Source organism: Capricornis sumatraensis, chromosome 1, assembly GCF_032405125.1.
Source record: "Capricornis sumatraensis isolate serow.1 chromosome 1, serow.2, whole genome shotgun sequence".
NCBI classification, from domain to species: domain Eukaryota; kingdom Metazoa; phylum Chordata; class Mammalia; order Artiodactyla; family Bovidae; genus Capricornis; species Capricornis sumatraensis.
The window spans coordinates 247,292,883-247,305,117 of record NC_091069.1 but is presented as its reverse complement, the minus strand read 5'-3'; the positions used below and the strand labels follow the sequence as shown (position 1 = coordinate 247,305,117).

The 12,235-nt window shown below is 47.6% G+C and overlaps 1 pseudogene; it reads right to left on the bottom strand.

Annotated features, from left to right (window-relative positions):
- Positions 1-7,314: 7,314 nt before the first annotated feature.
- Positions 7,315-11,088, bottom strand: LOC138087003 (heterogeneous nuclear ribonucleoprotein A1-like; annotated as a pseudogene).
- Between the last annotated feature and the right edge of the window lie 1,147 nt (positions 11,089-12,235).

Genomic DNA, 12,235 nt, shown 5'->3' with positions numbered 1-12,235 from the left:
ACCACACCACACACACTATATACTGTATCACACACCACACCATACCCCTCATCATACACCACACCACACAAACACACTCCACAGCACACTCACACTTCACACATACAGCACAAACACCAATACCACATCATATATACCACACAGCACACACAGGACACACGCACCCCCACACACATACCCTCTACAAACCAGACACACACATCTCACACATATAGCACACACATCACATACCACACCACACACACACAATCAAACAGACCGTCTATGCTGCTTATAAGCTACAAGCCTCCTGGAACCTGCTCCGGTGGACGCAGGTTTCCCCAGGCCTGCCCAGCACTCTGACCAGGGACAGACTCCCCCAGGACAAGAGACACGCGACTCTGTCCGGAGCATCGGCACAGATGGGGGCTGAGAACCTCTCGGGGCCCTGGGGACGTGTGAATCCTGATCTCAAGGGATGTGGCAGGCTCTCTGGAGGCTAGTCCCCTACCTGCGAAGCTGTGGCTGTGCCCTGCAGGGGAGAGGCTCAGTCACAGACCCCATCTGTGCCCTGAGCCTGGCCCCTCTCCACACCCCTCCTTTCAGCCAAGGCAGTGCTGCAGTCAGGGAGCTCGGGTGAAACAGCCCATGCGTGAAGAAAGTATCCCACAGCAGGAACGCATAAACGTGGGAGTCCTTTCTGTCTGCAAACATATCTCTTTCCCAATCACTTAACTGAAAGAGCTTTGGAAGAGCCACCAGCTTGACAGTCCTCATCCACCCATCCACCAGAACCTTCTCTTGAGCGTGCAGGTCTGGGCTCCAGGGCATAAGAGATTAGCCAGGGTCTCGTCCAAATCCCCTTTCACGACTGGTGAAACAGTTGAAAACGGTTCAATGACACCTGGGCCAGTTTAAGATCAGGTCACTCCTGGGAACTCCTTTTGCTGTTAACAGCCCACTTTTTCCAGGCCCCCCTGCTTGTGTGGGCAGGGACAGTGTACCTGAGGGTTCCTTTCTAAAATATGGATGTGGCTCTCAGACCATTCGAATCCATTCAGTCTGATTTTTCCTCTCCTTGAATTAAAAAAAAAAAAATTTTTTTTTTCTCCCCTGACTAGAATATTTTGAAAACAAAGAAAAGAAAAGGCACATAGGTTGGAGTGTCTGCTGTGCGCCTGCCTACTTGCAGCATGGTCAATGAATCCCTCTTTATTCCTGCTACAAGCCGGGGCTTTGATCTCCCCCGTCTTGGGTCTGTGTATAGCACTGTACCAGGTAATGAAAGGATTTTTTCTTCTGTTTCCGTTCTTTGTTTTCAAGGAACAACAGAGAGGGGGGCATTTCCAGACCAGCGAGTACATTCCCAGAAGCAAGGGGCTGAGGGAGTGAACATGTGAGGACAGAGTCGAGTTGAAGAAACTGCGTCTCTCTCTCTCTGAGATGCTTAGTTTCTTTCCTCCCCAGACAGTGACCTACCGAGCTCCTCACTACCCGGGCTATTCTCCGTCCTCAGAGACCTTTCAGGATTTTCTCAGGAGGGAGCCAGGTGGGATGGGACAGCCCTGGTTTGGCGAGCTGTGGGGTAGAGGGGAGAGGTGGATTCCTAGCACAGTCTGCAGAAATGAGGTCCCTCCAGCTAGCACTGTCCACGCCCTGCTCCTGGGGGCCTCCATTACTCAGCTTAACTCCTGGCTCATAGCCATCTGAAAATACCAGCTTTATCACACTAGTTAATTACTAATCCAGGACCTTGACCTCCCTGCTTAGCCTGGTCACGAGGGAGAAGATGGGTGCCTTCAGACGAGACACGGCTTCCGGGAAGCCCTGGCAGCACTTCCGGCCCCGCCCCCAGGAATGCGCCGGAAGCCCCAGTGTCCTCTGGTCCTGCCGCCCTCACAGGTCCTCTCTGATGAGATATTCCAGGATGTAAAGATGACAGCTCCAGGATATAAAGGGAAACGGTAATTGCATTCAGACAGCAGAGTTACGCTCATGGAGAGCAAAAGTGAGACCCAAGACAGGTTTTGGCAGCGACCTTGGTCTCAAAGATCAGGAAGGAAGGTGGATAAACACCTGGTCTCGGGACCCTGACCTAATGGCTGGGCAGTGTTCGCTGAGGAGGGACAGGTGTCTCCGAACCTGCCATGTTTCACGACCTTCCCTGGGCCAGGTGAGCCCCGTGCTCCTGTCTGCTGCCCAGGGGTGCCTGCTCAGGTGCAGCTGGAGTCTAGTCTTCCCAGCGAGTTGTAAGGGTACCTGTCAGGGATAGGAAGGTCCCTCTGCTGCCCAGGGAACCTCTGTGCTCTCTGCCTCTGTCATTCTTTTTTGCTTCTAGCCCCTCAGGATTATCATCCCGTCTCCCTTACACACACACACACCCTCCCACACCCTATTATTCCTTAGCCTCCAGTGAGGTAACCTCTCTTCCCTGGCATTCAGAACTGGCCACACACTGCCTCCTAGTTCACACGGCCAGTGACACCAGCGACAACGTCCAGTGGCTAAGACTCCACTCTCCCAACACATGGGGCACAGATTCAGTCCCTGGTCTGGGAAATAAGATCTCACATGCTGCAACTAAATAAACATTTTGGGGCTTCCCACATGACTCACTGGTAAAGACTCTGCCTGCCAATGCAGGAGACACAGGTTTGATCCCTGGATCAGGAAGATCCCCTGGAGAAGGAAATGGCAACCCACTCCAGTATTCTTGCCTGGAGAATTCCATGGGCAGAGGAGCCTGGCAGGCTACAGTCCATGAGGTCGAAAAAGAGTCAGACACGACTTAGCGAGTAAACAACAAAACAAACATTTTGCTTTTTTTCAGACATCACATATTTGAAAAACATTTTTTTGTGTGTTGTTAATCAATGTCTAATTAAGCTTCTCAAGGGACTAAAATACCTCTTTAACATTACAAAACCTAGGAGTAGAAAGTGAATATAATCACTCCAATGACTCTAATGTTCTCTTTACTTCAGGGTAAGAAAAAGTACCTTGCGTTTTTACAGTGCTTTATATTTAAAAAAATCTACATTCAGTTCACAATGTAATTGGATTGTCTCAGCAGTCTTTCAAGAAGGGGGAGGTGAGAATTATTATGTCTAGTTTACATTTTGAGGAAACCAAGGCTTATATAAACTAGATAATTTGTCTGGAGTTACAAATAAGTAGTAGATTTTGATCTGACTTGAGGTCTTCTGACTTTTTCTACTGGCTTCCCCAGTAGGCTCAGCGGTAAACAAGGTGCCTGCCTATGCAGGAGCTGCAGGAGACAGGGTTCAGTCCCTGGGTTGGGAAGATTCCTTGGAGGCAGGCATGGCAACCCACTCCAGTATTCTTGCCTGGAGAATCCCATGGACAGAGGAGCCTGGTGGCTCCAATCCACGGGGTCACAAAGAGTCAGACGTGACTGTAGTGACTTAGCATGCAAGCACAACTTTTTTCTGCTGCGTGTGTGCTCAGTCGCTTCAGTTGTGTCCAACTCCAACTCTGTGATCCCCTGTACTGTCGCCCACCGGTCTCCTCTGTCCGTGGGATTTTCTCAGCAAGAATACCGGAGTGGGTTGCCATTCTCTTCTCCAGGGGATCTTCCCTACCCAGGGATCAAACTCATGTCTCCAGCATTGGCTAGTGGATTCTTTACCACTGAACCACCTGGGAAGCCCATTGTTTGTGAGAACCTCTCCTGGCTCACTTTCACTCCTATGAGTCTCCTCTCCTTTACTTTATGGGTTAGTAGGTGGTTCCACATAGCTGTATATCCTAAATGATGATTCTTTGCTGCTCCTGAATAAACTTGTTTTGCTGGTAAAAATAACTGGCTGTTTTATTGTTATAGGTTAACATCTGCTAACCTGGTCCTTGATGACTTAGGAGAACTGCCCGGCTTTATCCCCGGGGTTACTAAGCTTAGTTGAAGATTTTACGCAAAACTGGAAAAAAAAAAAATGTCTTTTGATTGGATATGCTTCTTGTCTATAACTTTCCAGCTAAACTCTGCACACTTTGCTACAGGAAACATTTATGTCATGCCCACCCTGCCTGAGCTGCCTCTCCTACCCCACCCCCCTCCTCTCCTCCACCCCCTTCTCTCCCTGCTCTCCTGCCACCACACAAGCAGCAGCAGGCCTGCCCCTGAGTTTTCCTGTAACACTCTGTCAACTGAGGGTTTTTCGTTTTTTAAAATATTTTATTTATTTCTTGGCTGTGTTGGGTCTTTGTTGCTGCATGTGCAACAACAGATTTCTCTAGTTGCTGCGAGTTGGGGTCTACTCTCTAGCTGTGGTGTGTGGGCTTCTCACTGCGGTGTCTTGTTTCAGACATGGGCTCTAGAGCACAGGCCTAGTAGTTGTGTGCACAGGCTTAGTTGCTCTGCAGCATACGGGATCTTCCTGGATTAGGGGTGGAACCCATGTCTCCTGAATGGCAGGTGGATTCTTTACCACTGAGCCACCAGGGAAGCTCTCAACAGTTTTGGTCATTACCCAGCCTTCTTTATGCCTTTGATATGCAAACTGCATTCACTAGGATTGTTTTTAAAAAGCTCAAATGTCCCCCCCCCCCCCCCCCCGCGCCACAGTTGTTTTTCCACATAACAACCCCATAGTCACATCCATACAGGAAGAATTCCCCCGCCTTTCATCATAATTCCCTACATGGGTTTGTTCCTACGCTTGCTTCGTTAGATGCAAATAATGAACACTGGTTTCTGCAGGCTCCTGGAATTTCTGACTTAGTTTTTCTAAAGGTCTGGGAAAGCAAATGCATCTGCACGCTGTCTGCCAGTGCAGGAGATTTAAGAGACATAGGTTCACTCCCTGGGTCAGGAAGCTCCCCTGGAGGAAGGCATGGCAACCCACTCCAGTATTCTTGCCTGGAGAACCCCACGGACAGGGGAGCCTGGCGGACTACAAGTCCATAGGGTCACCAAGTGTTGGACATGACTAAAGTGACTTAGCATGCACACACACAGTTATAAAGGGCGCTTTGGTGTCTACAAAGAGCAGAGGCTTGGAAACCAAACAAGGCTTACAGCCAACGTGGAGCCACCAACTTCCCAGCTGTGGAGCTTTGAATAAGTTTCTCACCCTCTCTGGGCTTCCCAGGTAGCTCAGCTGGTAAAAAATCTGCCTGCAATGCAGGAAACCCAGGTTAGATTCCTTGGTTGGGAAGTTCCCCTGGAGAAGAGATAGGCTACCCACTCCAGTATTCTTGGGCTTCCCTGGTGGCTCAGATGGCAAAGAATTTGCCTGCGATGCAGGAACCTGGGTTCGATAGTGGGTTGGGAAGATTGCTGAACCTCAGTTTCCACCTCTGTGAACTGGGGCAATCACCCTCCTCTTGTGGAGCTGCAAGACTCCACGTGCTTCATGAGCCCAGCATACAGGGCTCCTGGGCCACCCTTCCCACCACACTAGCCTAAAGAAGCCTAAAGACTAAGGACACTGGAAAACCTGCAATTTAGTCATTGAATCATTTGATAGTTATCACTATCAACACGACTAAAACCAGAACACAAGCCCACTCTGGACTTCATTGTATACAAAAGGGACAATTCAGAAAACCTTTGCTCTTAGAACAAGAGTCCAGGTGGATCCAATGCCAGAGTCTCCCCATGGTTAAATGGCAGGAGAGAAATCTGGAGGTTAATAAAACATCTGAGGGGGTTCTCTGCAAGGTGCCAGGCTTTGCAGGCTGGGGGATGGCTCATGTTTCTGGCCTTCATGCTGAGATGTGGGGCGATGGGAGCCCAGAGGCCTGGAAGATTCTGGAACTGATTCCAGCACTGCCAGACCGACACTCGCCCACACCGGCTTTACTTCTGCTGGGTTCTGTTGATTCAGGGAAGACATCGGCTTCCTGTGCTAAAGTCTGGTTTGGGTTGGGGCAGCATGGCATTCCCAGGACTGTGAGTGGGTCCCTCATCATCTGGGTGCATCCCAGCTTCCCAATTTATACACACAGAACTCTTTCTCAGCACCTGTAAGTGATTTTTATCACCCATCAGATTATGCTATTCCTAGAAGCCATGACTTCTATGTCATGCAATTTGGGACTGATTCATCAGAGCCCTTCTCTCAATTACATGGGCGAGATGACTGGAAGGACGTGCTCACATGAGCCTGGGCAGTGTGGTGGCATTTGTGACTGGGGGTTTATGGTCCTGGCTGTCCCCAGAGGGCACCGCTGCCTGGTGGAGTCTGCAGCTGGGGCTTGGGGTGAAGGGAAGGCTGGAGGAGGCTGTGCTATGGCCCCAGGATAAATGGGGACTCCAGCGGTGGCAGGTCCTACCTTCATAGAACCAATGTCCTCCACCCCTGCAGGAGCCCAGGGACGCCCTGCATGCTCTAAGTACAGGTGGCCTGACACTGATGCCCTGGTGAGTGCAGCCTTGCAGAAAATGAAATACACATTTGCTTCCAGGGGGCAGTGGAAGCTAACAGGGCACTGAGGTTGGAGGCACAGGGTTATGCCTGGTGAGATGCTCTGGCTTCCCACTCCCTCTTCCTAGCAGGGACCCTTTCCTTTTATCAGTTTATCCACATTTGGCTTTTTTTTTTTTAAAAAAAGACATGTTTCTTCAGCATCATAATCAGACTATTACACCTAGCAATCAACAGCATAGGTCTAGTAGTCATATACAGATAGGAGAATTGGGCTATAAAGAAGGCTGAGTGCTGAAGAATTGATGCTTTTGAACTGTGGTGCTGGAGAAAACTCCTGAGAGTCCCTTGAACAACGAGGAGATCAAACCAGTCAATCCTAAAAGAAATCAACCCTGAATATTCACTGGAAGGACTGTTGCTGAAGCTGAAGCACCAATACTTTGGCTACCTGATGGGAGGAGCTGACTCATTGGAAAGGACCCTGGTTCTGGGAAAGACTGAGGACAGGAGGAGAAGGAGGAGACAGAGGATGAGATGGTTGGATGGAAAAACCATTCAATGTACACAGTTTGAGCAAACTCAAGGAGATAGTGAAGGACAGGGAAGCCATGGGGTTGCAGTCCATGGGGTTGAAAAGAGTCAGACACAACTTAGCAACTGAACAACAGCAGCATGGGTACAAAAAATAAATCTATGGTAAAGTTCTTTGTTGGAATCCTTTACACTTTCCATAGAACAGAAACCAAAATAACCTGTTATACAATTAGTCACAAATACAGTTTTTGCCCATATGCATAAGTATTGTCTAAAACACATCTTCAGTGTAGCAGCCAGGCCCTGCCACCCCTGTGCTTGGCTGAGCTCACAAGTCTGTTGTAACCTGTAGCTTCCCTGTCACTTCTCTGGCTTTCCTCTCCTGCCAAGCTTTGTTTCCTGGCAGTAATTAAAACCTTCTGCCACTGCCACAGCACCTGCTGTTACTGGAACCACCACAGCCACCTTGGTTTTGTGGTTTGGCAAAGTATTGGCCTCCACCACCATAGGAGCCAGAACTTCTGCCTCCAAAGTTTCCTCCTTTCAGTTCAGTTCAGTTCAGTTCAGTTCAGTTCAGTTCAGTTGCCCAGTTGTGTCTGACTCTTTGCAACCCCATGAATTGCAGCATGCCAGGCCTCCCTGTCCATCACCAACTCCCAGACTTCACTCACACTCACGTCCATCGAATCAGTGATGTTATCCAGCCATCTCATCCTCTGTTGTCCCCTTCTCCTCCTGCCCCCAATCCCTCCCAGCATCAGAGTCTTTTCCAATGAGTCAACTCTTCACATGAGGTGGCCAAAGTACTGGAGTTTCAGCTTTAGCATCAGTCCTTCCAAAGAACACCCAGGACTGATCTCCTTTAGAACAGACTGGTTGGAACTCCTTGCAGTCCAAGGGACTCTCAAGAGTCTTCTCCAACACCACAGTTCAAAAGCATCAATTCTTTGGCACTCAGCTTTCTTCACAGTCCAACTCTCACATCCATACATGACCACTGGAAAAACCATAGCCTAGACGGACCTTTGTTGGCAAAGCAATGTCTCTGCTTTTCAATATGCTATCTAGGTTGGTCATAACTTTTCTTCCAAGGAGTAAGCATCTTTTAATTTCATGGCTACAATCACCATCTGCAGTGATTTTGGAGCCCCAAAAAATAAAGTCTGACACTGTTTCCCCGTCTATTTCCCATGAAGTGATGGGATCAGATGATCCAGATGGACCATGGGACCATGGATGATGGGACCAGATGGGACCATGATCTTCGTTTTCTGAATGTTGAGCTTTAAGCCAACGTTTTCACTCTCCTCTTTCACTTTCATCAAGAGGCTTTTTAGTTCTTCCTCACTTTCTGCCATAAAGGTGGTGTCATCTGCATATCTGAGGTTATTGATATTTCTCCCAGCAATCTTGATTTCAGCTTGTGCTTCTTCCAGCCCAGCGTTTCTCATGATGTACTCTGCATATAAGTTAAATAAGCAGGGTGACAATATACAGCCTTGACGTACTGCTTTTCCTATTTGGAACCAGTCTGTTGTTCCATGTCCAGTTCAAACTGTTGCTTCCTGACTTGCATATAGGTTTCTCAAGAGGCAGGTCAGGTGGTCTGGTATTCCCATCTCTTTCAGAATTTTCCACAGTTTACTGTGATCCACACAGTCAAAGGCTTTCACATAGTCAGTAAAGCAGAAATTGATGTTTTCCTGGAACTCTCTTGCTTTTGTGATGATCCAGTGGATGTTGGCAATTTGATCTCTGGTTCCTCTGCCTTTTCTAAAACCAACTTGAACATCTGGAAGTTCATGGTTCATGTATTGCTGAAGCCTGGCTTGGAGAATTTTGAGCATTACTTTACTAGCATGTGAGATGAATGCAATTGTGCAGTAGTTTGAGCATTCTTTGGCATTGCCTTTTTTTGGGATTGGAATGAAAACTGACCTATTCCAGTCCTGTGGCCACTGCTGAGTTTTCCAAATTTGCTGGCATATTGAGTGCAGCACTTTCACAGCATCATCTTTCAGGATTTGAAATAGCTCTACTGGAATTCCACCACCTCCACTAGCTTTGTTCGTAGTGATGCTTTCTAAGGCCCACTCGACTTCACATTCCAGGATGTCTGGCTCTAGGTGAGTGATCACACCATCACGATTATCTTCGTCATGACGATCTTTTTTGTACAGTTTTTCTGTGTATTCTTGCCACCTCTTCTTAATATCTTCTGCTTCTGTTAGGTCCATATCATTTCTGTCCTTTATCGAGCCCATCTTTGCATGAAATGTTCCCTTGATATCTCTAATTTTCTTGAAGAGATCTCTGGTCTTTCCCATTCTGTTGTTTTCCTCTATTTCTTTGCATTGATCGCTGAGGAAGGCTTTCTTATCTCTCCTTGCTATTCTTTGGAACTCTGCATTTGGATGATTATATCTTTCCTTTTCTCCTTTGCTTTTCACCTCTCTTCTTTTCACAGCTATTTGTAAGGCCTCCCCAGACAGCCATTTTGCTTCTTTGCACATCTTTTCCATGGGGATGGTCTTGATCCCTGTCTCCTGTACAATGTCATGAACCTCATTTCATAGTTCATCAGGCACTCTATCTATCAGATCTAGTCCCTTAAATCTATTTCTCACTTCCACTGTATAATCATAAGGGATTTGATTTAGGTCATACCTGAATGGTCTAGTGGTTTTCCCTGCTTTCTTCAATTTAAGTCTGAATTTGGCAATAAGGAGTTCATGATCTGAGCCACAGTCAGTTCCCAGTCTTGTTTTTGCTGATTGTATAGAGCTTTTCCATCTTTGGCTACAAAGAGTATAATCAGTCTGATTTCATTGTTGACCATCTGGTGATGTCCATGTGTAGAGTCTTCTCTTGTGTTGTTGGAAGAGGGTGTTTGCTATGACCAGTGCATTATCTTGGTAAAACTCTATTAGTCTTTGTCCTGCTTCATTCCACATTCCAAGGCCAAATTTGCCTGTTACTCTGGTGTTTCTTGACTTCCTACTTTTGCATTCCTCCTTTCTTAGGTCCAAGATTTGAAGATTGATTGTTGTAACGGCCAAAGTCATTGTCGATTTACCACCTCCAAAAGTGCTTCCATCATTACCAAATCCATCACAGCCATCCCCACTGCCACCATACCCACCACCACCACTGTGGCTGCCACCAAAGCCACCTTGACCACTGAAGGTTCCTCCACGACCACGTCCACAATCACCACCGAAGTTTCCAGAACCACTCCAACCTCTTTGACTGGATGAAGCACTGGCCATCTCTTGCTTGCATGCTGCGTGATCAGTGACTTCAGTCATGTCCTACTCTGTGTCCCCATGGACTGTAGCCCACCAGGCTCCTCTGTCCATGGGATTCTCCAGGCAAGAATCCTGGAGTGGATTGCCATTTCCTTCTTCAGGGGATCTTCCCGACCCAGGGACTGAACCCTCATCTCTTACATCTCCTGCACTGCAGTAGGTTCTTTACCCACTGAGCCCCCCGGGAAGCCCGTCTCTTGCTTAGATAGGGCTTTTCTTACTGCACAGTTGTGGCCATTCACAGTGTGGTGTTTCTGAATGACGGTCTTGTCTACAGAGTCATAGTCATCAAAGTTTATGAAAGTAAAGCCTCTCTTTTTGCCAGTCATGATGTCAGTCACTCCAGTTTTCCCATTGGAGGAGGAAATGGCAACTCATTCCAGTATTCTTGTCTGGGAAATCGTGTGGATGAGGAGCCTTGGTGGGCTACAGTCCATGGGATTGCAAAGAGTCAGACATGAATTAGCGACTAAACGCCAGCAGCAATTTTCCCACACCGTTCAAAATAATCTTTCAGGTGACGTTCTTCAGTGTCTTCTTTAATGCCATCAGCAAAAATCTTTTTCACAGTTGAGTAGGCAGGTCTTTAAGAATCTTCTCTTGAGGCGGCCATCTTTTGGTTCCACAGCTCTCCCATCTACCTTCTATGGCCTTGCCTTTGTGGCCCCACCAATCTCCTACACAGTGGCATGTGTGACAAATCCAAAGCCTCTGGAGAGACTGGTGTTTGGATCCCTCATTTCCATACAGTCTGAGAGCATTCCCCACTGCCCAGAATGGCTCCTCAGACTCTCATCAGTGGTTTCAAAGCGCAGTCCTCCGATGAAGAGCTTCCGCAGTTGTTTGGGCTCTTTGGGAGACTCTGACTTAGACATGACTGCAGTGGAGGCGGGAGACTTCAACGATGCTTACTCAATGGTGTCCACGGGCAGAGAGCCCACACTGGGCTTTTAAAAAAAGACCTTGGCCAGATTCCCTTGGAGGGTTGGAACAGCCCTCCCCACTACTGCACACACATGCGTGACTTCACTTTCTCTGAAGAGGGCTGTGATAGTGACTGCTGGTCTCAGTGGGAGTTTGCATCTTCCGGTCCCAGTAGGGAGGAACAGTGGGGGCCCTTCTTTATCTAGAAGTTAAATTTCTCGCTCTTCTACGAATGTCTTAAAGATGAGGAAAAGAAGCCTCTTCACCCAGGCAATAAGGTAGGGAATATGGGATTAAATGTTAGCTAAACCTGCCCTGATTGTTGAATAAGAATGGGAGGTTGGGAATGACACAGGCACACTACTATGTGTGAAATGTGTGAAATAGATCATTAATCCATAATATCTATGTGTGAAATAGATAACCTGCTGGACAGCACAGGGAAGGAAAAAAAAAAGGTGCAATCTGTTTGTAGGACATAAATTAAGTTAAGCTTAAGAATGCATTCCAGTATACATTAGGTGCAGATAAATACTGTTTGACTCCACTTACACGAGGTACATAGAATAGTTACACTGAGTCAGAAAGTACATTGGTAGATGCCAGGTGGGGAGCGGAAATGGGGAGTTAGTGTTTAATTGGGGACAGAGTTTCAGCTTAGAAAGGCGAAAAATTCGGGAGATGTGAGAGTTGCATGATAATGTGAATGTATTTAGTGCCACTGAGCTGTACAGCTAAATGTGGTTAAAATAGTCTGTTTTATATTGTGTGACTTTTACCACAATAAGAAAACATTTAACGAAAAGACTGGGTGTGGGCTGAGTTGTGTTCCCACCAAATCACTAAGTTCTAGCCCTACTGCCAGTCCCTGTGAATGTGACCTTATTGGGAAATAGAGTCATCACAGGTATAATTAGCTATGGTCATACTGGAGCAGGGCAGATTCCAACCCAATATGAGCGGTGTCCTTATGAAAAGGGGAAATTTGGACAGAGACATTCACGCCGGGAGATGCCACGTGGAGATGAAGGCAGAGATAGGGGCGACGGGTCTAGAAGCCGAGGAGCGACAAAGATCCCCAGCAGACCTCCGGAAGCT